Below are 27,403 nucleotides of genomic sequence, written 5' to 3'. Positions count from 1 at the left end.
GTCTTTTTTTTTGTCATTTTCCTTCTCTCCCTCACTGGAACTCAGTTACAATCATCTCTGCACTGCCCTGGTGTGATGCCAAAGACCTGATCAAAATGTGGCTCTAGATAATCCTGAATAATCTCATCTTCTCAGCATTAGTGCGTGAGTTGAATCTATCATATGAACTGTTTTAGACTTTTTTTATTATGCAATTTTCTTTAGCAATAGTTTTTTAATTGAAGGATGAATGTGTATGTGTAGATGAAACCTGCATTATTTTGACCATCGTGGAAAAAAGGACATATTGCTTCGAACTGTAATGACCTAAGTTATGATTTAACTTAATAAAAAGAAGTATTGTTGCACCGTTTTTCTTCTGCAGTGGTCTTAATGGCAGGTGGCTAGAAACTTAGCACCGTAGGGCTGATTGTCTTGATGAACCAACTCCCAATATTCACATAAATCTTTTGGTCTAAATCAGGTTTACAATCTGGAAACACTCATATGGAATTGTTGAAAATATTTCTCCAGAATTTTACCCTTTACCCTACAATACCCAGTTAAAACAAATGATGAATGGATATGAATTTGAATATGCATTTTATATGCTCATCATCCATCAGCTCTCTTTGACTTCCCTGCACAGTTACAGAATACCTATTGAAATCAAAGCTGGTGAATATGGAGCATGCAGCATATACGTTAAAGCCTTTAAAGCCCTTCAAGGAGACATGGATTGTGCGACAATATTTATCAAAGTGTAAGTGCCTCACTAATTGTAAAGTCGGCTAATGCAATGAATGACCCTGTTGTTTGCTTGGGGGCATATTGTCACCAGGCCATTCTGTGAGAAGATGGTGTCATGTGGTGTTTGGATGCCCTAGTTCTTTACGTGATCTATAGTGGCCATTGTAACTGCGTTGCGCAAACGGCACAGATGATGCTATTGGTGCTGATGTTCACTTTTGTGAATAGTCGACCATCAAGGCCAGTAACATATGACCAAAACGGAGGGGGGATTGTTGTGTTCGCTGTATGGAATGTGTATATGCATGACAGGCCCTTGCACTACATGTGAATGACAATACTACAAAATGAGAGAGACAACAGTGAGCAGGCACGCCTTTATGATCTCATAATAAACACACACACATACACACACACACACACACACAAGTATACACAAATACAAAATCTACAGGTAGAGATGCACAAAAGCACTGGGTACTTGCACACATACACAGTACATTCTCAATGCCAAAGCATGGCCACACAAATTAGGGCACAGGCACATGACCAAACATGTATGTTAAAAAATGCATATACACGCACACACACCCACACACACACACACACACACACACACACAGGGACATAGAGTCTGACTATCTTGGAGGGAGTCTTAACGTAATGGGGGTCTAATGCAGAGTGACGTTTGTGATGTCAGATTATTTTCACCACCAGCTGAGTAGTTAATGGCCATTAGAGGCAGTATGGAGACTACAACGTGACCCAATGTGTGCGTTGGTCAATGACGCTGTTCATGTTATGCACAGCTGGAACAGCGACCGGACCAAACCAGACAACGTACCATATCAGACTTCAAGGCGTTTATCCCCAAATTTCCTAAACCTCTTCTACGCTTGTAGAACCTTCCTCACATGACAGTGCTTATGCCTGACCGTGTTCTTAACCATCCACTCACTCCAGCTCTCTGGCCATATCAACACATTTACTGAGTTAACCATCCATGAATGTCTACATATCAGACCGTGACCCAACAGTTAAGCCCGGCGCCGGGGCCTCTGTGTGCCGCATGCGGAGCAGGCCCATCCAACCGTGGCCAAGGTGGGCCCCAGCCACTGGCCTGAGCCAGACACAATGGGCAGGTCCAATGGTTTTGAAATGATATCTATTACTGCTAGTGACAGCAGTCCCGGACAGCATGCTTTGATGCTCCTACAGACTGACAAGCCAAGCAGAGTGACGCTGATGGCTGTGGGCACAAATCAGAATCGCTTTACTGCATCTGCAGCACCCCGGCGCCTCTACGCTCTCCATAACCCTAGCCCCAAACCTCTGACCTGCTCTATCCCCCCAAACTGAGGGTGAAGCAGGGAGGAAAATCAAGGTTAGTGGGGAGGCAAGAGGAAGAAACAGAGTGTGAGATACAAAGGATATGCATTTCTGCAAACTTCTCAGCAATCTGTCGTTTTCGCCATCTATAGTTCTCCCTCCTCTTTGACCTAAATGTCACTCCCCTTCTTCGTTCGGCACTTGTCTTGTACTTTCATGTTTTGTTTTGTTGTCTGTGCAAGAGACTCTCTATTTGTCTTACTTTTTAAGGTTTAACTGAAGTTGTTTTTGAAGACAGAATGATCTTGGATGAAGATAGAGATTAAGGAGGGTGAAGACAACAAAAGAGCAAAAAAAAGGACAAACTTGTGAAGACATGGAGCAAACTTCTTAATACTTAATGAGTATTAAGAATGAGCCACGCTGCTAGACTGGATTACCCACTGGGGAAAATTAAACTTGTTAATCCAGGATGTGCGGACGTTTCCTTGGCTTGACATGCTTCCATTTCCACCTACAATTGAAAACATTGTACAATGCGGCAAATGAATTGTGATGTCCTCTAACACGTAGCCTCAACTTTACATATTGATCCACAAATCTAGTTTTTCAAAGTTTGAAATAATTAGACAGAAAATATCCTACATACTCAAGCATGTTAATAAGATGCATTTGAGACAGACCATAGATGTTTGCTGTATTATCTTTCTATCTGTGCTACTTAGTTATTGTCAACACAGAGTTCATATCTCGCTTTACCAACACACACATATATCATGTCTGTTATGTATCCTACACAGATTGCCCGCTGGTACTTTTAGAAATCTCATCAGTTAAGTGATGTTGTGGTCCCAAGATCTGAGGACTGATCTAAGGTAACACAATAAACAATGACTGTACACACAAACAAGCACACCACTAAATACATAAATGCCTGTCTGTGATATAAAGTGCACACGCCACACAAACAGAAGTACACACAGACAACCGGCGCACACAACTAGAGATAAACACAATTGGCGAGTGAATGCAGGCGATGACGCCACACTGGTGTCTGAGCACCAGCATGCTGATCCGCAGAGGGAGAGAGGAGAGGTAGCGTTGCCCACTCAGCTGAAAGGCCTCTGGCCACCATGCCAACACAATCTCTCCAGCACTTTGGGACCCCCATCGCTCGCTGCGTCTCCCTTTGCCTCTCTTTCCTCGCCTCTCCCCCCAACCCGTGTTTATTTCTGTCAGCTTCCATATTCTTGTCTTCACAGCGTGTTTGCCCCGACTCACAAGACATTTCTAGTCCGTGCAGACGAGGCGCTGCCGCCAACTGCGGGGACCCCTGGTAAGATGGTAAACAGGCACACCAGCTTCTGCTAGCAGGCTCCCCAGTTATTCCTCAGGGCCTGGGGACATGTTGAAGTCAGACCTTCCCCTTATCCTTATTCTCTACAGGGACGATCAGTAGGCCTGCTACGGCCCTGGTATGACACCGCCTGTCCCATGTGATACACCAACACAGACACTCGGCTCTTCCCCTGCGGTTGTACGGTCTCCATATGCACACATCACTACAATCAGGGTCCTTCAGTGAAGACCCCAGCTTTCTGGATATCAGGGTTATTATCTGGAAAGATTGTTGCCAGTGGACAGCAACAAAAGGTCCAAAAGGTATTCACTGATCACGGCCATGATTATCAAACTACTGGAAAATAAAAGAGTATCATTTGTGGAATGAGAAGTGCATTGCCATATAAGCAACCAATGAAATGTATTAAATGTAAATCTGTGGTTAAACATGTAAGGGGCTTTCTGTACGGTGGTGGAGTAGAAAACCTGCATTCATCAACCTCTGTGCACAGTACTATAGATTGTGTCTATTGGTTTTCCTCTTTACTGTGCTCTTAAGAAAATAATAATTACATACAATATGGGACATAATTATGATAATATCCTTTGATGTAACACATGTTTAGAAGCCCAAAAGAATTCAATGTCACAAATATTTTATATAATATATATGATTTTGTACTTATTTATTTTGTATTAGCCTGAAGTGTATAATCAACATCATTAACAAAAATGAAAGGTTGATTGAAAATATCTGTTGAATAAACACCTTTGAAGACACATTTCCTCATCTTATATTCAAGTAATCATTCTGTTACACAAAATACTAATACGACAGTTGTAAACAGTATCATCCATAATTTCTGTTTGACCTGAGCCATTTTAAATCAAATTATGAAAACAGCCCAGATCAGAATCCCTGCCTGACCATAAACTAGATTTACCACCCCGCAGTTGTAAACCTGTGCCAATTAGTCAACTTGCATAAAAATATGGCAACAGACCAGAACTTATGGTGTTGAAGAATGTCCAGACGTAATGTTTTTCGCAAAACATTACAATGCCACAGTGAAGTAGACCTCTGACCTTTTGGATATAAAATCACCTCAACAGAACATAAAAATTGAACATCATTATCAAATGCAAATCCTAAATCTGATCTTGCCCCGTCAGTAGCCTGTGTTGTTCCCTGATGGTCTTTTCTGATGGACATGCTGGAGCCGGGGCCATTTATCAGCCCTTTAATGAGATGAGCAGGAGGGATGGCTTCAGGAATTGATAGCTGACATTCTTGTAGGTTCCCTCCTGCTCCTGCCTCTGTACACCAGTTAGGGGAGGTAAAGGCCATATATAATGACCAACCCTAGTGTACTGATTTACAGTGCTGACCCTCGGCACGCCCTGACTGCAGACACAATAGTCCCTGGGGCAACGAAGGAAGTAGCCATTTCTATTAGATGGCCATCACATAAAGAATTGTTGCTGAGATAGACAGTTTGTGCATAGACCAAGGGGATAAAGAAAGAAAATGACACATTTCTCTCCCATCACTTCTTGTACTCTCACACTGTCTGCCCTCTGATAAAAGCCTTTAAAAGCCTTAAAATAATGACTTGAAAAAACCTGCTATTGTGGGACCTGCTTCTGCTTCTTCTACTGTATCTGCATATTACTGCCCCCTACCATCACGTACCTCCACACCACCAGGCATATAAAAGGGTAAACGACAAAAACACAGCATGCCATGTTTGGACAAAAGAAAACAGGGGGAAAAAATTGCCACTATTGACAACATTTGGGCATTTTCTTATCATTATTTAAAAGAATTGGATGATAATGTTACTACTGATACAGATCCACAACGTATGACTGCGTGTGAATCTAAATTCAATCAAAATCAAAAAATCTAAATTGAGAATGATGACATCTGTATTAAAACAACAGAGATTGAAGGAAGGTTTTCCATTTTCCATTATGTACAGAAATTTGTACATAACTTGTGTCCCTCCTTCATAGGGCCCAAATGTGGCCTCCCCACAGCCAGCGTTTTCTGGCAGGTCATAAAAGATAACTGCGCTGTGTGGGCTTTTTAAGAGTTGGCCAATGAGTGCTCCAGGGTGGTCAAGGAGACTTAATGTGTGTAAAGGTGTGTTTACCATGACACAGAGACAGTGAGACTATACTAGACAGCAGATAAGACAACAATCTACCCCACCTCTCCAATTTAGGGAAGAAGGGAAGGAGAGATGGAAGAAGAGGAGGGGGCTGTTTGACGGAAGAGTGTGGCTGGCACCTTCCACCATGCAGTGGTTTTTGTGGCTGCACGCACTTCAACTATCTACTGAAAAAGGGTGTGTGTGTGTGTGTGTGTGTGTGTGTGTGTGTGTACTTATGTGTGTGTGGGCTACGACAACCCAGACCAAGCAATCTACGGGGAGTCGTTCCCCTATAGCCCCAGTCCTGCTATAACTTCATTAGGTGTGTGTGGAGGTAATGGCACCATGGTCCAGGAGCTCGTAATATGGAGCCAGAGGCTCATCGGCTGCCCGCCACCCCAGCCCACACGGATACTGCACTGCACCTCTGTGTATAAGCCATGGGCTGAGTTTAGTGAGAAGCCACTGTAACTTAATATGACTCTGTGTCTATAACTTGAAGTGAGTGGAATTCTTGAACAACACATGGGTTAAATAAGTAGATACATTTTTCAGCAGACATATATAATTCTGCTGGGCAATGTAAATAAAGACCCAGAGCAAATGTAGACAAAGGAAAAAAACAATTGATTCTTAACTCCTCGACAATCCATACCTTTCACACCACTGATGTAATATAGCCGGTCCGAACGGCGACCAGATTCTGCTGACAGACAGATTGTGGTTACTTCTTTGTTGGAGTCAGTGAGAGACGGAGCAAAGAATTTTGCTGCTTCTTCAAAAATAATATACTAAACTCCTGGATAAGCAACATAATCTTAAAATGTTGCACCCTAAGGTGTAACAATCGATTCCAAGTGGAAAGGATTAAATTGTATTATATCATTGTCCGTAGCCTATTGTTTGGTTAGTTGTCACTCAGCCTTGGCAGGCAGCCAGACTAACACAAAGTCAGAAAAGAAGTAAGAGTTTCTGCAATGCCAGGAGTGTATAGAAGATGCTACTTTACAGAAACACCGTAAATAATACATAGATGTGAAGTTGTTTCGCTTTTCTTTATGTTCTAGAAATGTTTCTGTCCTTTTTTTGTACTTACATGAAACATAATTATAACGCTTTTGATTTAATGCAAAGAAACACAAAGTCTGCTTAAGAACAAGTGAAACCACAACCATATTCAAAATGCTTCATAATATCATATGTACAGCATGAGCCGGAACTTGGCTGCTAAATGAAGCCAAACGTTCAGACTCGGTCCAGAGCTGACGGGGGCCCATTCACCGCGAACCGCTTGTCGTTTCTGTTTTTTTCCGCGGACTAGAAAGGTACAGCTCATTTGTATAATCAGCCTGGTCACTGACAGACACACATGCACACGCAGAGTGATTGAGTTGCACATCCCATCTCCGAAGGAAGCTTCTGTTTATTTATTTGCTATATGTCTGAACTTGCCGGCCTCGATGCTGTTGTGTTGTAAGTGAGTCAGAAAGGGGCCCTTTATTAAATCACTGGGCTCTCTCGCCGGAGTGAGACTATCCCACAGATCTATGGTAATACACAACCTGGGGTGGAGGACAATTCCATTAGTGGAGGACAGGGGCTGGGGCTGATAGCACTACAGATTGGACCTCCCCCCCTTACTACAATACGTCTTGGCCGACTGGCCGTCAGCCTGTTTATCCTGAAGTTTTATAAAGCTAATCAGCGCTGTTTGCACAAGTCGAAATAAATCTGCCCCCTGCACCTGAGGGCTAGACACACAACAATGTATTGTCATCATGATCCACAAGCCTGGCTCCTGAGAAGATCTGTATCGCAGATTAAATTGCAAGATAACTGATTGGAGGGAAATGTCACTTTCGAGCGACCTGGCTCTCGTCTTCATTGTTTTGGCCCATTATTTCTATTGGTCACAATAACACTGTACTCACCAAATCAATTGCTGTGTCCTGGAAAGGCAGCAACATTGCCGGCGGGTGATCAAAGTGATTTTGGGAATAAACTCCTGGATTTAAAAAAAAAAAGCACAAAAGCAAACAGTAAAATTATTACCCAATCAGTCCATTGCAAACATTCATCACAGTTTACAGACCAACTCCCTGGTTCACCTTTGACCTATGGCACTTACCATAGTTTGGTGACACAGTTTTACTCAGTGATGGATAATTATTTCTAGTTTGCCTCTTTTTGGTTTGCCTCGAAATAAAGTGGCTCAATGTTGGCCTGTGAGTACAGTATGCATAAGAAATGATAAGAAAATTATGTCCTCTTCTTTATCAACCATCAAAACAGACCATTATGTTTTATATATGCTGTTTAGAGCCACTCCCAGCGCACAGTCAAATTTAGCTTACATTTTTTGGCTGACCTTCACAAAGTTTGGCCAAACGAGTGAGCAGGAAAAGGCCGGGCTTTGGTAAAGCCTGTGATGAAAGCCCACCACTCTTGTTTTTATTGTCCACTCTCCACCATGCAGAGTGTTGTGGGAACTCTAGAGAGTTGTGGCTGCTGTTTGATCACACCATGGGAGTCTGACCTGTCACTAAGTGGTGGCAAACATGGCCCACACACAGAGCAGCGATGCATGTGTATGTGTGTATGTGTGTCCCACACACAGCGCCACATACCTCGCCGGAGGAGGCAGGTCACAACGTGTCAGAGTGTTGAGGATGCATAATGGCCATTTAGCCTTCAACAGCTAATATCAGCACTGCTGATTTACAAGCAATCAGGCCGTTTGGTCGCTGGACCGAGGAGCTGCTTTTATCAAACCTGTTTGACATTAGCTGGTGCAAACATCCAGCATAAAACATGAATAGGTATATATTATACACTATATTCTAACCATGAAGTAGAAGATAAAAATGCATGAGCTGTTCCAAGTACCAGATTTCATACCAGCATGTACCATACACTCCTCCATGTTAACTAGCAGGGCACTGGCTCTGGTAACCAGCTGTTTGCAGCCAGGCAGAGTGACAAGGGACCCGAGGGAGCCATTGAAACTCCGGGGGACTCTGACAGAAGCGTGGTGACAAGTGACGACTATGCCCTCCCCCGCGCATGCTTCCCCACAGTGCACAGGACAGCACCCTCAGCAACAAGACAAGACGGAGATCACGCACCATGCTAGGCTAATAGCCACGATATGCTCTGCTGCAGTCAACTCCGATAGAGAGACGGCTCTGTGATCACTGCTGATAGGGGAACAATGTGACTCGCAGATGTCGAACTGCATATAGAGAAATGGCAACTTCACCCGTCGCCTGATTTGGTTTGCAGAGCCAGAGAGGAAAACTTGAAAAGAAATGTAAAAAAAACCAAACAAACAGAGTTAGATCAATAAGGAGCAGTCACTGTTTAATATCGGTGATCTGCAGGATATGACCTCAGATTCACCTTCACCACTAAGTGTTGGGAGGTATCACGCTGGTGTTAATAGAGACTCCGTTGGGGGTTTGTTTGGTCTTTTGCAGAGGCATGGTGTAAATAACATGTGCATGAAGGTTGCTACTAGACACACACACACACACTTACAAAAATTCAGTTTTGGCTCTTACAGCTATGACTCTTTGCACACAAACAAACACACACTTTGTTTGCCCCTGTGACCAACTGGAGACCAGAGAGACATTGACATGACCCAGATAATAGGCCCAAAGTCTTGCCTCCACAATTTGATCAATTTGCAGTTTCCTCACAATCGCAGCCACCGCGCTGTCCCCCGCAGCTACAGTGTAGCCCCCCACGCCCGGCCATGCAGACGCATCACTGCTCGCAACAGCAAGATGCTCTGCCTTTCTCCCCTTTTCCCCCCAAATCACCGCTAAGCCTGCCTGATGCCTGCTGCCGGGACACAAACGTGCTCCTGCTCCTGTCATCTCTACGCAAGCACAGACAGGAGGGAAAAAGGCTGACAGTTTGTCTTGTACCATATGCCACGTGGCAGCAAAGCCTAACTGATATGGCCGGAGTTGGGCCACAGCCAAGGGGCTCTTTCTTTTTTTAATCTATTTTATTCTATCCTTCCTTGCATGTGCCTGTGTCTTAAGCAGAAATGTGAAACAGAATCACTGTCTGGCCCTCACCAGGCTGGATTTACTGTCGTGGGCCCAGTCAATGCAGGGAGCTGCTTTGATCGTTATTTATGCAATAATTCAGACGTTACTCACGATAGGCCCGTGGAAGCCTCTGATCGCTGAAATATCCTCTCCCCTGCTCACGTGAGATTTGCTAGAGTGAAGAGACATCAGGAAAATACAACACTTTGTCCCAAAAGAAATTAAAATCTGTTAGGAAGTGACAATCCCCTTTGCCTCAAGACATGTTAGTTAGTCTTAAGAAAAGACTTTCAGTCATGGATTGACCTGTGGGGTCTCTACTATTTGTTGCTGGTGATGTTTTTAACCCTTGAAGAGTAACACTGCTTTGATCATTTTCCTCAGAGTAGAAAGGTGGGTCAAAGAGCCTCAGGCCCCCGAACAAATTTCAGAACACTGAAAATGGTGTTTGTATACAGCTACCAGAAGTATGAGGAATACCTGGGTGTAACGCATGGTCTACTGAAATTACTGGAAATAATAAATATGAGGAAAAAGGAGACAAATGTGCATTTCCTCACTGTGAAATAGTCATATGGAAGAGGCAAAACTGAAAACAGGTGGGGTAATGAATGGCACATCATCTTCTTCGTGTCCATTTTCATATGATACACAAATGTTATTAATATATGTAGCTCTTTTTTTCTCCTTTTCAAATCATAAAAAAACCCTCTTCGTAGATCTTAATCCATGTGTATAAAGATACTGTAATTGTTAACTAATCTTATTACTATTTGATTTGTGGTTGAAAAATGTAATTAGTTTATGTTTTCATTTAATGTAACAATGAAACAGCAACAGGATAAACATATTCAACAGGCTAATCTACTGTTTTCACTTCAACAGAAAACAAAATCTAAGTGTGACAATAAATATGCTGGTATAGTGTGTGTTCTTGGTAACAATGATGGAGGAGTTCCTACAGAACAGCTCATAAATGACTGCTCATCCCGGGATTGAATAACGGACAGTAAAGGAAACACAAATCCAAATAAACTACTTTTCTTCATCACTCTGTCAATCTAATCGTACCAAACCAACCTGTGAATTTCTGTTATAGATGATAATCTTCTATTTGTTAAGGGGACCAAGCATTCAATGAGCCTATGATCCAAAATCCAGTGTTTCCATAGAGAATCCCACTTTAGAGAGATGCTGCTGTCGGTCAACACCTGACCATGGTGTGTTATCCCTCACAGCCGCGGAACCCAAAACTGGGACAGAATGGTCACCGCTTTCGCTCCAATGGTTCCCTTCCCGCCTTCGCCGGCGCTAGAAGCTGCAGGAGTTGATGAAAGAAATGACAGGTGAGTGACAGATGCCTTGAGGAAGGAGAAGCAGGGGAGGGGTGAGGGGGGGGGCAGTAGATGCGCGTTAGCTGGCGAGGTGAAGTGTAGTGCCACAGGTAAAGAGATGCCAAGGTGGAAGATTGACGCACCTTGATGGCACTGGCAGGCAAGATGTGACACAGGTGAAGGGCAGAGTTGCGGGACCTTCCGGGCTCCTCACAGCTGCTTCTTTTGCCCCTGTCAGACAGATGTCCAGAGAAGCTGCCACATGTGGAGACAACGCAATCATGTGTGTTCATTTGCGCAATCATGCTCACACACTTAATATTTCCAAGACAACTCAGAGCCAAAGGTCTAATTCAGGAATCCCTGATTGTTCTTCGATGACGGAATTATTAACTTCTTAATACAACACTTCAATCTCTGAATGCCAACACTGTCTTTTTCGCAAAATGTGTCTTAATCAGATTCATAATCTCAACGAAAGGTAGAGGCCCTTGACCAGTTTCTACCACCTCTTCTGTTCCCTTCTTCCACCCTTGCTGCCAGAACTCCACAACAGGTAACTGATGAATCTACTGGCAGTGTCTCTCTCTCTCCTTCCATTCTAAATGTCTACATTTTTTGTTTCCATTTCACAGAGCCAGGCATGAGCCGAAAACCAGACTTTTTTTTTTTTTCCCGGCGCGCGCACACAGAACCGACATCTAGCGGACTGTGAGGAAATATTCGCTGAATATTACCAAAAAATGTATTGGATTAAAATTGCTCACTGCCCATTTCATTTCAGATAATCCCAACATTAGCAGAAGTTTCCAATCATTTTCCTTTATTTATTATGTGGATCCAGCATAGGCATCTGTGGGTGACCTATTGCCCACAGAAAGAGCTTGTCTTTATTTTGGTTGACAAGTGAAATCATAGGTGAAATCATAGGTGATATTTGAAAAATACTACAAAATCCCTTCAGTATATCATAGGTTGCAATTTGCAGCAGTTAAGCTACATTTCAATTTGAAACAGAAAATGTATCATAGAGAATGACAGTATATTACAGCCATTGAGGGAAACACATGCTATATATTAGTTTATAGCAGGAAAATACAAAACTTGTGTGGCCTAGCAATGCTGTACAGAAAGAGAGATGGTGACAGGAAAGTAAACACTGCGGCAGAATGATAGTAAAGCTGCAGGATTTTTTCCCCCATTTAATTAAATTTCTGCCCTTGTTTGAAAAAAATCACTTTTATCTTTGTTCCAAAAAACTAGCCAAAGAATTTAGTCTGAAGTACTGAATGATTACAGACTTATTATCTAAAAATACACATACAATCAATGAACCTGCATAAACAATATATGGCATCTGAATAGCATATGAAGACAATAATGCTTTTTTTTTTCCTTTTCAGATGATATATGAATTAATCAGAAGTGTGATATTTTATTCAGGGGGCTTCGGTAGCGAGCGGGGCACCCATCTGTCTCTCATCTCTCTAGTCAGCCATGTCATGTGGGACTGAAGTGAAAGAGAGCCTCTCTGATTGCCTGCCACCCAGCTCTTTGCTGCTGCTCAGTGTCACTGCCACTCACCCGCCGTTCTGATGTGTTCGTTCCTCTCCACCTCCATTAACGTCACTTTTGGTCGACGCGCTCGCAAATGGAGAGCTGTACAATCCTCCGAAATACGGGGAAAAGGGAAACGCTTCATTTATGTTTCAGGTGTACATGGACACTCGAGAGGCCGAACAAGAGTGATATATTTTTTTTATTTCCTTAAGTGGGCTTGCATTAACAAAAATGTCTCTGCTTTTCCGCCTCCAAATGTTATTCTCGTACCTCGAGGACCTGGCCTACAACTTGAGGATCCTCCAGTTGTTGTCCTAGCAGGCTAGCTCAGGGAGCACTGTCTGTGAATGGAGATGTCTCAAGCAGACTGAGTGACAAGGTGCATAAGAGGTCAGCATTCTAAAGGGGCGACCAATCGGATCATGACCCATGAGGGACAGATATGGGCAAGGGATTTAGCCTCAAAGGTCGCGCTGGGGTCAAGGAGTGTCTTGCATTCCAGACTCCTAATCCCCTCCCTGCAGTCTGGAACGCCGGCCTTCACTGCTTCATACATGCATGCCCACACACACACACACACACACACACACACACACACACACACACACACACACACACACACACACACACACACACACACACACACACACACACACACACACACACACACACACACACACACACACACACACACACACACACACACACACACACACACACACACACACACACACACACACACACACACACACACACACACACACACACACACACACACACACACACACACACACACACACACACACACACACACACACACACACACACAGAGTCTATGAGCCTCATGCACCAAGGAGCACAGGTTGTGGTGAAAGATTGGATAAAGAGACTTAAAATAAATGCATGCCTCCTGGCCCCAAGTCCCCCTCCTCCTCCTTTGCCTTACGTAGAAAAAACCATGGGCTTTGGGTGCCCTCGCCACTCAATTCTCCGACCTTCCACTTATCCACCCACCTCCTACCAGGCCATCGAGTTTCCCCCATGCTGAGACGCCGGAGTGCCGGGGATGTGGGTAATTTGACAGGGCAACGCAACCCCCCTTTTTTTTTTCAAGCTTGTGTGTGTCATCAGGCAAGTATGTGTATGCACCAGGGGCTTTCTCCAGGAATCTCTCAGACTGTGTCGCCAGTCCAGGCGGTCCCAGACAAGTCAGTGTCAGTGGCTGAAGCAGCAATCGTGCTAGTAGCCGTGCGTTGGAAGCCGGGGCATCCTGGTCACGGCAATCTGAGCCATCCATCAGCCCGATGTGACGTGCCAGCCACCCAACACCATGCAGCATTTGTTCTCCCTTCCACTACACACTTATACATTACATGCACAAAAACAGTATACAGAGGAGAGTGTTCACCCCAGATGATTTTGGAAGCTGAACCTGTTGACATTTACAATGTAAACCCCCCCCCCCCAAATTGCTCCGTCTGTAGCCTGGACTATACGTAACACAGCAGTTTGAGTGCAGCAAAGCTCGCCATGCACCAGGCTCCTACTGTTTGTGTTGGAGTGGCCCTCCTGCTGGGCCTCCAATTGTAACAACCCACTCCTCACCCCCCCCCCTCCTCACTTCCTATCCCACTACACTATACCAAACACAGCCAAATAAAACACAGGCTAACATAATGTAGCAGCATGTCAGTGGTGGGCCCTGGAGCCAGGCTGAAACATGAACCACTCTGTACCAGCCATTAGTACAAGAGTAAACGCAGCTACGATTTCTTCTTAGCCATCCAGCCCTTATGTTGCCCAGTGCAGGGTCTGTGTATATGCGTGTGTGTGTGTGTGTGTGCCAGCAGCAGATTGAGTGATGTATCCTGTGTGGCTGTGGTGTGCACAGTGGGCCAGAGAGAAGTCCCAGCAGGGGACTACTTCTCCCTTGGCCCCGAGGCCACTGCACTTCATCAATCTCTCCACTGGGATGGGCCTGCTACTGGATCACAAGACACACACACACACACACACACACACACACACACACACACACACACACACACACACACACACACACACACACACACACACACACACACACACACACACACACACACACACACACACACACACACACACACACACACACACACACACACACACACACACACACACACACACACACACACACACACACACACACACACACACACACACACACACACACACACACACACACACACACACACGATTGCATTCACTCAGAGAGAGGAAGCAAAACCAGACCAACCGAGGTACACATAATCCGAGTGTACCTCGGTGTTCAGGAAATTTAGCTAGGCATTTTTTTCTTTCAGAGGTCACTCTGAGCAACAACAATCGAGGTGTCATCTTATCAGCATGTCTTCACTGAGTTACCTGATTATATAAATATTTCATATTTAGACTTTACGTTTTATAGAAGTTGATCTGTTCTGACGTTTGATTTATCACTTTAAAAATCCTGGGGAAAATGTAGAGACATCAGTACATTTTCACTGAATCAGAATTATACTGTTGTCCTGACAATCCTTCTCGCTGTCTTAGGATTTCAAAACATCAACAAAAGAAATACGAAGGAGATCCTTCAATAGGAGATTTATTTTTTTATAGACTTATGTGGTGTTAATTCTCCCACAGTCGGTCGGAGAGCCGACGCTATGAAACAGGGTGTGGTTTGAGAATTCTGCCACTGGATCCCATAATTGGTTGGAATGACAATGATGAGGTGAGACGTGATAGCTGTCGTTTTCAGACTCAACTCGTCTCACAGTAAAACAAATGTTAGTCTTCTTGCAGCAAAGGAGAAAAAAATAACAGTTGTGATTATAGTGGTCATAGCCCACATGACGCGAACACATTAAATTAAAAAAAGAATTAGCAGACATTTAAAATGTGGTCTGGTTTACTTGTCATCACTTGTTTGCTGTAGCGGGATGGATCCTGTGTGTGTGTCTGTCTCTGTGCGAGGACCTCACTGCCTTTGCCTTGGAGACAGACTTAAAAGGAATCACACACACACACACACACACACGCACATGCTAAATGCACATGCTCTGGCACAGGTCCTGACCTCAGTTGGGAGCTGGGGTGTACAGATTCAGCGAAGGTGAGAAATAGCTTGCCTCCCCTTGTGTTGATGATGACTCCCAAACTTGAGAGACATGTTGGGAATTTCTCATGCCTCAGTGGGAAGCAGCCCACCCACTTCACTCACTCATTGAACCTTCTCCATTCTACACAGATCATTTCAGGAGTCATGTTATGCCAAAGAAAATCTTCAGAATCTGAATCTGATTGTGAAATAATGCAGTACACGCTGAGATTAATCACAATGTGTTCCTAAATTATGAAATATGAAGTTTACAGCCTGTAGCTAAACATTACATGACACTTACAGATGCTGAGTAGAATGTGTTATTCATGAAAGTCTATGGCAGGAGAATATTGAAGACTTTTTCAGTCATCCATTCCAGCCAAGCAAGCTTTTAGGACTTGAGTCATTGCTTTGTCAAGTCAAGAGGAAGCTGTGGAAGGAAAGAAAGAAAGAATGAACAAGCAAAGCGGAACGAGAGCCAGAGCGGGTGAGGAGAGTTAGTTTACAGTGCAATCAGCATTAAGGAAATTGGTTTGCACTAGCGCTGCGAGTGGAGAGAGGTGATTGATGCTAAGCTAGGCTAGCGGGAAGGAAGTGGAGAAATTAGCGGCGGGCCAGGGCACTGAGAGCTGTCAACTACTTCCTGGTCAATCTGGGGGTGTGAAGTATGCACCTACTGCCAGCCCCTCGTGTGCCGCCTGTGCTGGCGCGGACTTGTGCACAGGCATGCGCACATTTGAAAATACTCTACACATATACAAGGCAGGAATTTGGCATTGAGCATGACCAGTGCAATTACAGAGTTCCATGACCACGAAACCTGAGCACTACCTGTCTCTTCCAATCTGAAACTCAAGTAGAATATCTTGATTTAGGACTGAGTTAACACCAAGGACCTACATCTAAATTTGACAACTGTAGGCACATGCATGCTGGGAAGAGCGAATACCTCGACATGCAAACACAGACATAAATTCACGCGCGCACACAAACACACACACACACACACACACACACACACACACACACACACACACACACACACACACACACACACACACACACACACACACACACACACACACACACACACACACACACACACACACACACACACACACACACACACACACACACACACACACACACACACACACACACACAAAAAAACTCCACCAATTTGAACTATTTCTCCATCACAAAGAGACCACATGACCCATTTCTTGATCTCAGCTCAGCGTGCCTCTGCACACAAGCCTTCAACAGCACGTTAGAACAACACAGCACAGTCTCCGGGGCACTGTGTCAAAACTTGGCTCCATGCATGCCAAGAGTGCGGCCACGTCAAGCCCCTGACAATAGCAGTAGTGGTGTACATGCAGTGTAATTAAGCAAGGCAACAGAGGACAGGCGGAGAGGAGGAGAAGACAGAGAGATGCCCTTGATACTTGGGTGTCGGCGCTGACAGCATTTCCTTTGACAGCTTCATCTCGTCGGCCACCACAGAAGCCCTTACGTCTCCTGACATGTGCTTTACTCATGCCTGCCTCGATTCTCCGTTCCCTCAACTTGACGGGGAAGAAGGGACGGCAGGGAGTTGGACGGAGGGACTTTTTTTTGATGGCCAGTGCTTGTTGGTATTAGCGGTCAAAAAAGGGGGAGTCCGTGGAAACACTTGTCACGGCCACAGTGGGTCTGAGAAAGGACAAACTAGTCACCAAATATATATCCTTATTAGAAGTCTGTTAGTGATAAAAAAAGGCTGGTGCAATTGTGTCCTTCATTTTAAAAATGAAGGGAAATGTTGGATAATACGTGAAACAGTTCATCTGTTAGATTAGAGGGCGACTCTGCCCAACCACATTTTAATAAAGAAAGAAAGGAAGAAAAAAAACTACACGAATATGAAAATGCATATTTTTTTGTTGTTGTTTGTTATTTTATTTTTTTCTGTTGTCTGTTATCTTTTTTGAAATTGGGGAACGTATCATTTAACGGAAAATTGAAAGACGCGGGGAGATGAGCACACCAACAGAGAGATATTGCCATTTTACAGAAGCTCATCTTTTACAAAGCACTCCATTCCTCTCAGGCAGGATTGAGTTAACGTCCCTCCCTCCCGCTCACCCCCTCGCCCTCTCATCCCTCCCCTGCCCCTCCCGTTTCGCAGTGACTTGCTGGCTTGATTTATCTGATGGAAGGAATTCTGCACAGGGCCCTGGCTCTGGTGGTATCCCTATACTGTAACCTTTTCCCCCCACCAGATGTTCCTCTCTCAAAACACGGTAACGTTCATCCCCAAATCCCCGTACAAACATATCAAGTGGACACTACATGTTTACGTGGGCCATGGCCGACAGAAGTGACAGGGACAGTGACGCGAGTGTCGGGGGTTGTGGGGGGGGGGGGGAGACAAGGAGGGTGAGGAAGGGAGAAGCAGACAGACAGACAGAGATGTAAGACATATGCTCACGCCAGCTGATGACACCGGGATGACCTGGAGGAGTAAGGGGAGATCGGGGGCAGAGAGGAGTTGATAACTCCCACAAATGTTGTAATGGGTGATACTCTGAGTTCAACAGTTTGCTGGGATCTGAGCACCCGGCGCTGATTTATTGCATCCTTACCTTTTTACGCAAATTTTTCTTTTTACATGCTTTTTTGATTCAGTGCCGAGCGTTCCAACAAGTGTCGAGGAAGGCTTTCAGAGGAGCCTCCGTAAAAAAACGTTTTTTACAAAAGGGGCGAGGGCTTGACATGCTGGAGAAGTCATATATATGTCAATTACAGGTCCAAAATAGTTTTGTATGTTTTAGAGATGTGTAATTTTAACTCACAAGATCTTTAATATAATTGTTTTTATATTAATAATAAACAGGTTGAATAATGTCTTTAAAAAAACTTTTTTTTAATTTTGAGTGTGTGAGAAAGTGTATACTGCAGCAAGTCTTAGTACATTTAGTATAGAGTTCCTTATGTTTTGTTTAACTGCCTGCATTAATATCCATCATAAGCATATGTATGCATTCTAAACCACAAAGATAAAGAGACAGAGTGCCACAAATGTTTTGCTAAAGGCTTTCCAAGTTAACCGCAGCTAATGGACAAAATAATGCAAAAAATATAGCCTGAAGTCTCGAGTCAGGTTCAGGGCTCAAATGTGGCATTACTGGGTTAAGCCATTCGGGTCTCGAAGACGCAGGTGCAAGCCGAGTTGCATGCTCGGCAGCGGCATACTACACACAGTATTCGTGCAAATGATTGTTGATTGTTTTAAATGTATGTGTACATGCGCGTTCCCTTCATCGGACAAGCAGCACAACACAAACATCAGCAGCATGAGAGGGGATGAGTAAGAAAATAAGAAAGAAAGAGAGATGATGATGACAGTCCTGATGATGATGATGGGGGGTAAGCTTTGTCAAGGCCTTGACAGCTTTGACCGCCTCAGCCAATATTTGTCACTTTCAGCGTGCATGAATTCTTGATTTGATGTGCCTTAATATTCTCTGCCTGGCACTGTCTGTCTGCCTGTACAACCCCCCCCCCCCCCCCCCCCCCCCCCCCCCCGTTTCTCTCTCCATCTATCCATATTTCTATCTATCTCTCTGTTTCTCTATCTCTCCATCTATCTAATATCACAGGGAATAAGGAGTCTAGACAGACTAAGATGAATGGATTGGAGGAGGAAGAGCAGCCAGTGACGCTGCCCTCCCCGTGACCTCGTCCATGACACAATGAGCCCCAAATGCCAGACATGACGGAGGATCAAGTGCTTCAAAGTAAGCCAGGCAGAGATAAAACCCAACAGGCCCCTTGGATGATGAACGGGTTTTGTAACAGGAAAGAGCCATCGTGTAGCTACCATGACACCTCGGCTTTGGCGCACAGGCGCAACACATGTCTCATCGTGTAGCTCAAGGAGGAAAAAAAAAAGAAATGAGTCGCACAGCTTGGTTGGATATGTGGATATTGTGTACCTTGTAGTACTAAATTGTCAAGATTGAGAATGTGCCACAGGATTTGTGTTTACTTGTATTTTGGAACACAACCATGCAACAATGACAAGATTTAATTGACTTTTTTTTCTCAATCAGATATCTATTTTCGCAATAATTTCTTTTTTCAGGTGTTTTCGTTTCCAGATTGGATTGAAAATATTGCCATCAGCTCTATGTGCCCTGTTACCATGGTGTTCAGACCAAGGTTAACCATTCTATGTTTCTCAGATTGTGTCTTTTCTCAGGCCTGCATTGTTGCTGGGGCACATTTGCCACGGTTGTTCTCAAATAATCCACAACCACTACAAAAAAGACACACACCCAAAATTGATTTCCTCTTCCTTTATTGTGATGGCAGGAGTATGCAAGCTTCGAGTGGTTCCCACTAGAAGCGACGTGCTTGTCCCCTTCTTATCCTTGGACCAAATGAATTGTGAGATAAAAAAGAAAAAGAGACTTGTTTCATAAACATCTCAGTGTGTCTGTATGTGAGCATGTGTGCGTGTGTCAGATGGGTCGGTGGCGGTCAAAGACCGTTTCAATGACGAACAAGAAATAAATGCTGGCAAAACCTCAACATGTTGAAAATTTAAAAAAAACTACTTTCGGGGTAAGTAGGTAAATTTAGAAAACATAGAGCAAGTGCTTTAGACAGCAGGTCATCCACCCATTGTACACATTTTGAAAGCAGGTAAATTTACCATTAGACTCATTTTGAAAAATAGGAAAAATGCTCATCTTATTTAAATAAGAGCATACATGAATACAAAAAAACAGTATTAAATGTGAAGATGCTTGCACGGTTTTTACAGAGGACATAAATAAGCTGTATCTGCTGTTTCACGATGGGGAAATTCAAGTGATGTGAGATGCCTTTAATCTCAAGGCAGGCTTCTCTGTTTTATGATGAGTTGGGGGGTAAGACACAAGCGGAGAACGCGAGAGAGAGCTGCACTTTCTTCACAAATAAATAACAGAAGGCCTGGGCTGAACCTGTCAGTCTGAAATTGAAATGCATACTTGATTGCCTTTTAAGTGGGTGTCACCAATATCCTGCCATTACGTTAAGGCTCCTTTGACGGGTGGTAAAAGCCCGAGAAAAACTTCTTTCAGGCAGAGATCGGGACGGTGTAGTCGCAAAAGAACATGTTGTAGTTTTATTAAAAAGAGCATCTTGTGTCCCAGCCCTGCTCCACTCCAACCCCCGCGCATTATGTTGCTGTGCTGATGTCACATTGATTATGCTGATCGTAAACTGCCTTTGTTTGTCCCTCGCTCCCTGCTGTCAGTCATCCATCTGCGGGGATGAGCAGAAGTCACACTAAAAGCCATCTTTTCCATATTTCCTGCATTTTCAGGTCGTGCGGCAGCTAGCGCCAGTCCCACTGGAGGCCTGGGCGACTCCTCTTTGCCTTCACACTCCAGTATATTAATTGCTTTTTAATGTTTCCCTTCTTTCCTGAAAGTTGTTGCATACTAACAAATCAACAACAATAAGGTTCTTTTTTGCGGTTGCAGGCCACAGCCAAGACTAAAAGGGTACAGTCACTGAATAATCCATGCAGGGTTGCACTGGAATGAGGGCTTCAAGCTGGTAAGAGAGGGAGTTGTAGCAGGAGGCCATTTGGCTTTCTTTCTGCTTTTTTTCCCAAGTGTCCTCCGCTCCCAGCTGTGCACATGTTGTAGAATGGGACTTTGGTGCAAGCGAGAATGGGAAGATGTTACACTGATCCAACTAATCCAGCTAACACAATTACGCACTGTGACATGCCCTCTGCCTTTTGAGCCACAACTTCGGGCACAATTAGAGTTTTTAGCATTCATTATTAATCTACACAGTTACAAACAATAGGGCCTCTGTTATACCCTTCCAGATGAAGCGCAATTCCATCATGCCTGAATCTCAAGGAAACAGGCTAGATCATACCATATGTTGTTAACCATTATATTTGAAGGAAGAAGAGGGGGAAATGTTAACTGCGTGATCATAAACACTTCAAACTGCTCAAACGCTTTGATTGTGTCCTAAAACAAACGGCTGCGGATAAAAAGTTTCAGTTTTCTGAATAAGCATAGCAGCCATGTGCATGATATGGGATGGATTTTTATCGTTTAATTTTTTTTAAATGACTACTACCACCCACACACATATCTAAAATATGTCTGCCTTACAGGGTTGAGATTAAAAAAAGAAGAAAAAAAGTTCAGTAACAAATGATATGATGAATTATTTTGTTGCCGTTTGAAATGTCCCCTCGGTAGCCTGCAGCAGAAACAAGAGCTCTTGCCGCTAAAGCTGCTAGCCTACTATTTGCCACCGCCTGTAACATGATTCTTGCTCATAACATACGAGGGAAGCGGAGGCGGGGGTAATCAGACATACTTACAATTTTCATAATACTAAAGAGGTCATAAGCTAACTACATGATTAGCAGACCTACTGTTACTACTGACATTGCACATTCAACTATATCTGTGATTTGTTTAGGGTAGTTGGCTCCGACTTGCCACAAGTGTGTCCACAAGTACTTTTCGTTCTTCTTAATCTTTATTTTTCCCCCAATACATTTTTTGAATATTTGTATTGGCACAGTAGACTGATAGAAAACTGTCAGAACAGTATGATTAGCTTTAATAGCGGAAAATAATGATAATATTAATAAAAATAAATCTTTAAAATAACCAAAGATAAGAGCTGAGAAAATCATCTTATTATAGTGAAAGATCGCGTAAATCTGAATTATAGAACAAATAATTACTGACTGTAATGTCGTGTATTTGTTCTATATCATGCATTGTACAATTTTGGCTTTAACTTTTTTAGATTTACACTCCATACTCATGTAAAGTCAAATTGTAACCGTGTATATAAATTAGTTTGATCTAGAAAATGAAAGTCAAACACGTTTGGAAAGTACAAGTTTGCATACGCGCACCAAAGCAGCAGCATTACATTGAGTGAAGAACGCACGGGGTGCAAGGGGGGTCATCAGCGAGTGTTTGGAGCTTGAGTTACAGGGCCAGCATCTGCCATCCGGCCATCAGGCCCTCATATCCATCACTGGCCGATGGCGTGGTGCAGCCCAGCGTTTGTAAAAACACCCAGAGGAAATGGAGTCTCTGGGCCAGACAAGAATAAAATTAGCTTGATGACTAAGTTCCTCCTCGGGTCCCAGCGGGAATAGAACTCTGCCATTTGTTTTCATTACTTCCCTTGGCCGTAGAAGGGAGGACGACTGGTGTGTGACTGTGTTTGTGTGTGTGCATGTATGTTTGTACTAGAGGCTGCATGTGTATGTCTGCGTCTGCTTCCATCCCTACAAGAAAAAAAAGAAGAAGAAATAAAAATGCACTGCACAAAAATGGCTATTTGTCAGTACTGTGTGGGTTTAATCAAACATATTCACTCATAAACACACCATTTCGATTTCTAACCTCGTTCCACATACAATATCTGCGCTCGGTCTGTAGAGGTGACTTTACTGTTTGGAATTGTTCCACCACCCTTCGTGGAACGCAATATCGGCTTCGGTCATTTTATTGCTTTTCCCTCAGAATATCTAATAAACACACAAAGGTTATAAAAATTGATTTTCTCGCAAATGTGTTTTCATTCATTACCAATGCTATGACCTAAGCCAAGTTTTGCTGAACTATATGTGCAACCGTCTTACTTTGGGTGGTTCATATTAATGCGAAAAAAACAAAAACATTTTATACTTTGTCGCCAAAGATTTAGTAATTAATTTGACAGAAAATCTGCCTATTTTCCATACCAACCTTTAACAAACCTCACATTCTCAGCAGCTGATAACAAGCATATAATCAATTAGATTTTAAAGGATTACTCAGCACGCAAACAATGAGCTAGCTCTGCTCATGCAAGTAATAAAGTTCACTGCACCAGAGTAAAGAGCGAATTAAAGTGAGGTAAAGTGCTAGATTTTGATGTAAAGTATGTTAAATAAAAATTGAGTGCCTAGGTAAAGATTTAATCATAAATGCCTGTACTCATGATTAAATGTCTGTGTGTCTGACAATTTATATGGTATGCATTTAAATCTGGAATTCGTGCCATGACAGAAATATTTGCTGTCTCTATTAAATGGCAGCTTAACATCAACCTGTGCTATTTCTGTGTCCCTGCAAGGTCACGATGCAGAAGAGTTGGCCTTATTTATAGTGGAGTGCGGAAGTGGAAGCCCCCTCTCTTCTGTAAACACACAGTGAGGAACATCAACACTGCAGAAATAATATCAGCCATATTATTTACTGTTGTCTAGCTGTGAGTGCACCACCGAATGTCAATCTGAACAAATTTGTCCCTCTGCTTCTCATCTCGGTTCTTCCTCTCTTTTACACGCACACGCACGCACACGCACACGCACACGCACACGCACACACAGACACACCTCAGATTAGTTCCAGCTTTTACCCAGGGTGCCTGTTAGAGCTGAAGTGAAGACATCTTGTACTTCTTTAAAGCATGTAGCATTAACACCTCCGCCCCCTGTGTAAACCCTGAGTACTGATCCACGACGGAGAGTGAGAATCACACGGCTCTTTGGGACGCAGCAGTGTGTGTGTGTCAGCCCGCGGACCTCTGTCGCGAATGTTAGTGCACCACGGAGCAGCACTTTTCGGTCAAAGCTCCGTAGGAAGGAAGGAATCAGGAAAGGGGGGTACTGGTGAGGTGATGGCGAGGGCTGACTAAACACGCCAGGAGGCCGTGAAGCAGAGACCTTGAACCAGAGGTGTGAACGGAGAGATCCACTTACACATTTGGCACATGACTATTTTTTTCATTTTTAGTTTCATGATAGCCTGTATCCATTTCTGTCCTCTTCACATGTAGGCAGAAATGTTTTATTGATCCCTAAAGGATCAGCTCACCGAAAATAAATGCAATTCCTGTGGTACAGTATGTAGCCATTGTGCAATTTGTCTAACCAGGAACAGTGTCTTTGTGTAACTCTGGAGGAGTTTTAATTCGAACCACGTTCTGCTGAAGAAATAGTCGCCGTCCTGTGACTTTTCTTGGAATAAGAAAAGGCTAATAAGCTATTTCCAGCTTTGTGGCAGGTTTATTAAGCTTTGGAAGTGTGAGGATTTTCTCAACCCACAAAGAAATTTAATTGAACTAATTTGGGGGCAGTTTCTATTGCTACTGAACAGTTGATAGTGAAGTTTATCCCGAGGAACAAGGAGGGGGATTCTGGAAAAACACAGCGCTGTTGATTTTCTTTTTCCATCTTTCAAATGAAAACACAAATAATGGCAGATAATGGCAAAATGTGAGAGATCTATATGTCCAAACATAAGAGCAAATGATCTGCATGGTTTGTAATTTGGTTGAAACACCCCTTTATTGTATGATGTGTGTGTAAAAACAATATCAGTATGCCATTTTTTGCAAACACTCACAGAGTGTATCTCAAATAAAAGAGGACACAAAAGTGGCCACACACACACACGCACACAGTACAATGTATGTATTCTATACTTGTAGACTGAACACAGCATAATGTATTTAAATAAGCATTTATCGGCAGACAGAGACACGCAGATCACGGAAGAATTACTAGACTTCCCAGAACCACTGTTGGCCGAAGGGGGGAAGTGATTTTCTCTAATGTATCTCTGTGTTGTGTCTTTGTCCTCCCTCGACTGGCCTGCACACCAACAGTTAGGGGTCCTGCCAAACAGGGGTCAAGGCGAGTGTGTGTGCATGTGTGTATGTCAGACAACAAGAAAAAGAGAGGAGGAGGAGGAGGGGGCGAGCGCCAGTGACAAGGAAGTCAAATAAAGGGAAGAAAGGCTCCATTTCCCCAGCTAAATGTACCCCTGGGAGGCGTAAGGGAGGGAGACAGAGCAAGAAACAGAGAGAGGTTATGAACCAACAATACTCCTGCAAAGGCTCCAGATTTACAGCTACCAGGCCCTAAGAGCTCTGCCATGCTTATTTCTACAGCCAGTTAAAACAAATTGCAGCCATGTTTCAATCACCCACATCCTCTTCTTGCTCATCCGCCCTGGCTGGGCTCTTGGCCGCCGTGTTATTCCTCTCTCAATTACTCCTGAATAAATACTTTCCTCTAGTGAGGAAACCTTCATCCATCGGAAAGTCCCCACATGCTGCACACATACACCCACACTCTCTCTGGGATCCCTTCTTCTCTTCTCACCTCTATCCCGGAGCCGGAGTGACATAAAGAGGAAATGAAAGCTGTTGTGAGAAGCTGTTGGCACTTTTTGATTTTCTCGACTTGAGTTTGGTCAGCATTGTGCAACTTTTATTCTTGGAAACCAACAGGTTGGTTTGAATTATCTGCAGCTCATCTTTCAAAAGAAGAAGAAGAAGAAAAGAAAAAAAGCAGCCGCAGCAGAACATGCGGTTTTGTTCCATACTGAGTGAAATCTCTGAGCTATGAAGGCATGAATGAGAGCACATAAAACGAATAAATACTCCCTCTTTCGTACGTTTGATTGCAAGTTGTGGTCGAAATCTTTCGTAACCTGATACACTGTTTGATTTGGGCTCAAATGAGAGAGAGAGCAACATCGGGCAGAAGGAGCAGGGTGGGGGTAGAGGATGGTTGGGGGCAGGTATGGGGTCACAAGAGTGTCTTTTTCATGTTGCAGATTAGAAGCAGATGTCGGTGGGATTACACCGCCAGTGTCATCACTCACCCCACAGCCCTCCATACACACACACACACACACACACACACACACACACACACACACACACACACACACACACACACACACACACACACACACACACACACACACACACACACACACACACACACACACACACACACACACACACACACACACACACACACACACACACACACAGGGAGTGTAAGAAACGTTTCACAGTGCTCCCAACAGTCCATACAGTTACAGGATGCGCAAGGATCATCAGTGACTGATGTGATGCCACAGCTAAATTATCAAATATTTCACAAAAGGTGAATTGTATGGAAACATATTGAGCATGCAAAGTCTCAGGAACTCCGATTCCTCAACAAATTTTTCATAGAACATTTCCGTCACATAAATCATTTCAATTCAAAAACATGAACAAACCACAAAAGAAAAGAAAACAGACGAAACACACGCACTTGCACACGTGGTTCTTTAAGGGATCACGGGAATGTATTGTGAAGCAGCTGTTGCAATGTGATGTACATGGAAGTGTTTAGCCAGCGAATGCTGACTTATTGCTTCATGAAAGTTAATCTTAATCTAGATTTGGACAATTTCTGTTGCCTTTTTACTGGTGGATCAGTTTGAAATATTGCCAGGGTGGAGTGAATTTCCTTAGGGCTCTGACAAAGCATGGAAAAGACGACGCTCTTCTTTTTTTATTCCTTTGGGAGGATTCAGTCTGGCATGAAGGAGGAGAGTGGAGTACATGAATGAAAGGATCCTAATTCAACAAACCAAATAGATTTCTCAGGAGTCACAGCTTCGCTACCAGCGGTGAAGGCAAAACACAGTTAACACTTACTGTCAGTAACAGTTCCACCTCGTCGTTAGTCCACGAAAAGAAATCCCTCTTCTTAAGTTTCACCAATGTTGCTTTTCGTTAATAGTATTCTTTGTAACTAATCAACCAGCTGCAGAGTAGACAATCTACTTCCTGTTTACACCACCGCGCACATGGCCAGTGTCATGTGACAAGTGTGTTAGTATGGATGGAGATTACTTCTGAGTTAAAACGCTCATGTGGACGGAGATCATTTTGGTTTTAGAGCGC

General features: G+C 43.6%; 1 long non-coding RNA gene across 1 annotated transcript in view; it reads right to left on the bottom strand.

The window, feature by feature from the left end:
- The window catches only part of LOC118285328, a 74,323-nt gene that overhangs the window by 16,955 nt on the left and 29,965 nt on the right, over window positions 1–27,403 (bottom strand). The window contains exon 3 of the long non-coding RNA XR_004785075.2: window positions 7,487–7,560. This is a non-coding gene — a long non-coding RNA (uncharacterized LOC118285328). The remainder of the gene's footprint in view (window positions 1–7,486; window positions 7,561–27,403) is intronic.

This window comes from Scophthalmus maximus, chromosome 20 (genome assembly GCF_022379125.1).
Source record: "Scophthalmus maximus strain ysfricsl-2021 chromosome 20, ASM2237912v1, whole genome shotgun sequence".
Lineage (NCBI taxonomy): Eukaryota > Metazoa > Chordata > Actinopteri > Pleuronectiformes > Scophthalmidae > Scophthalmus > Scophthalmus maximus.
Note: the sequence above shows the minus strand (reverse complement) of the source record. Positions and strands in the feature narration are given on the sequence as shown.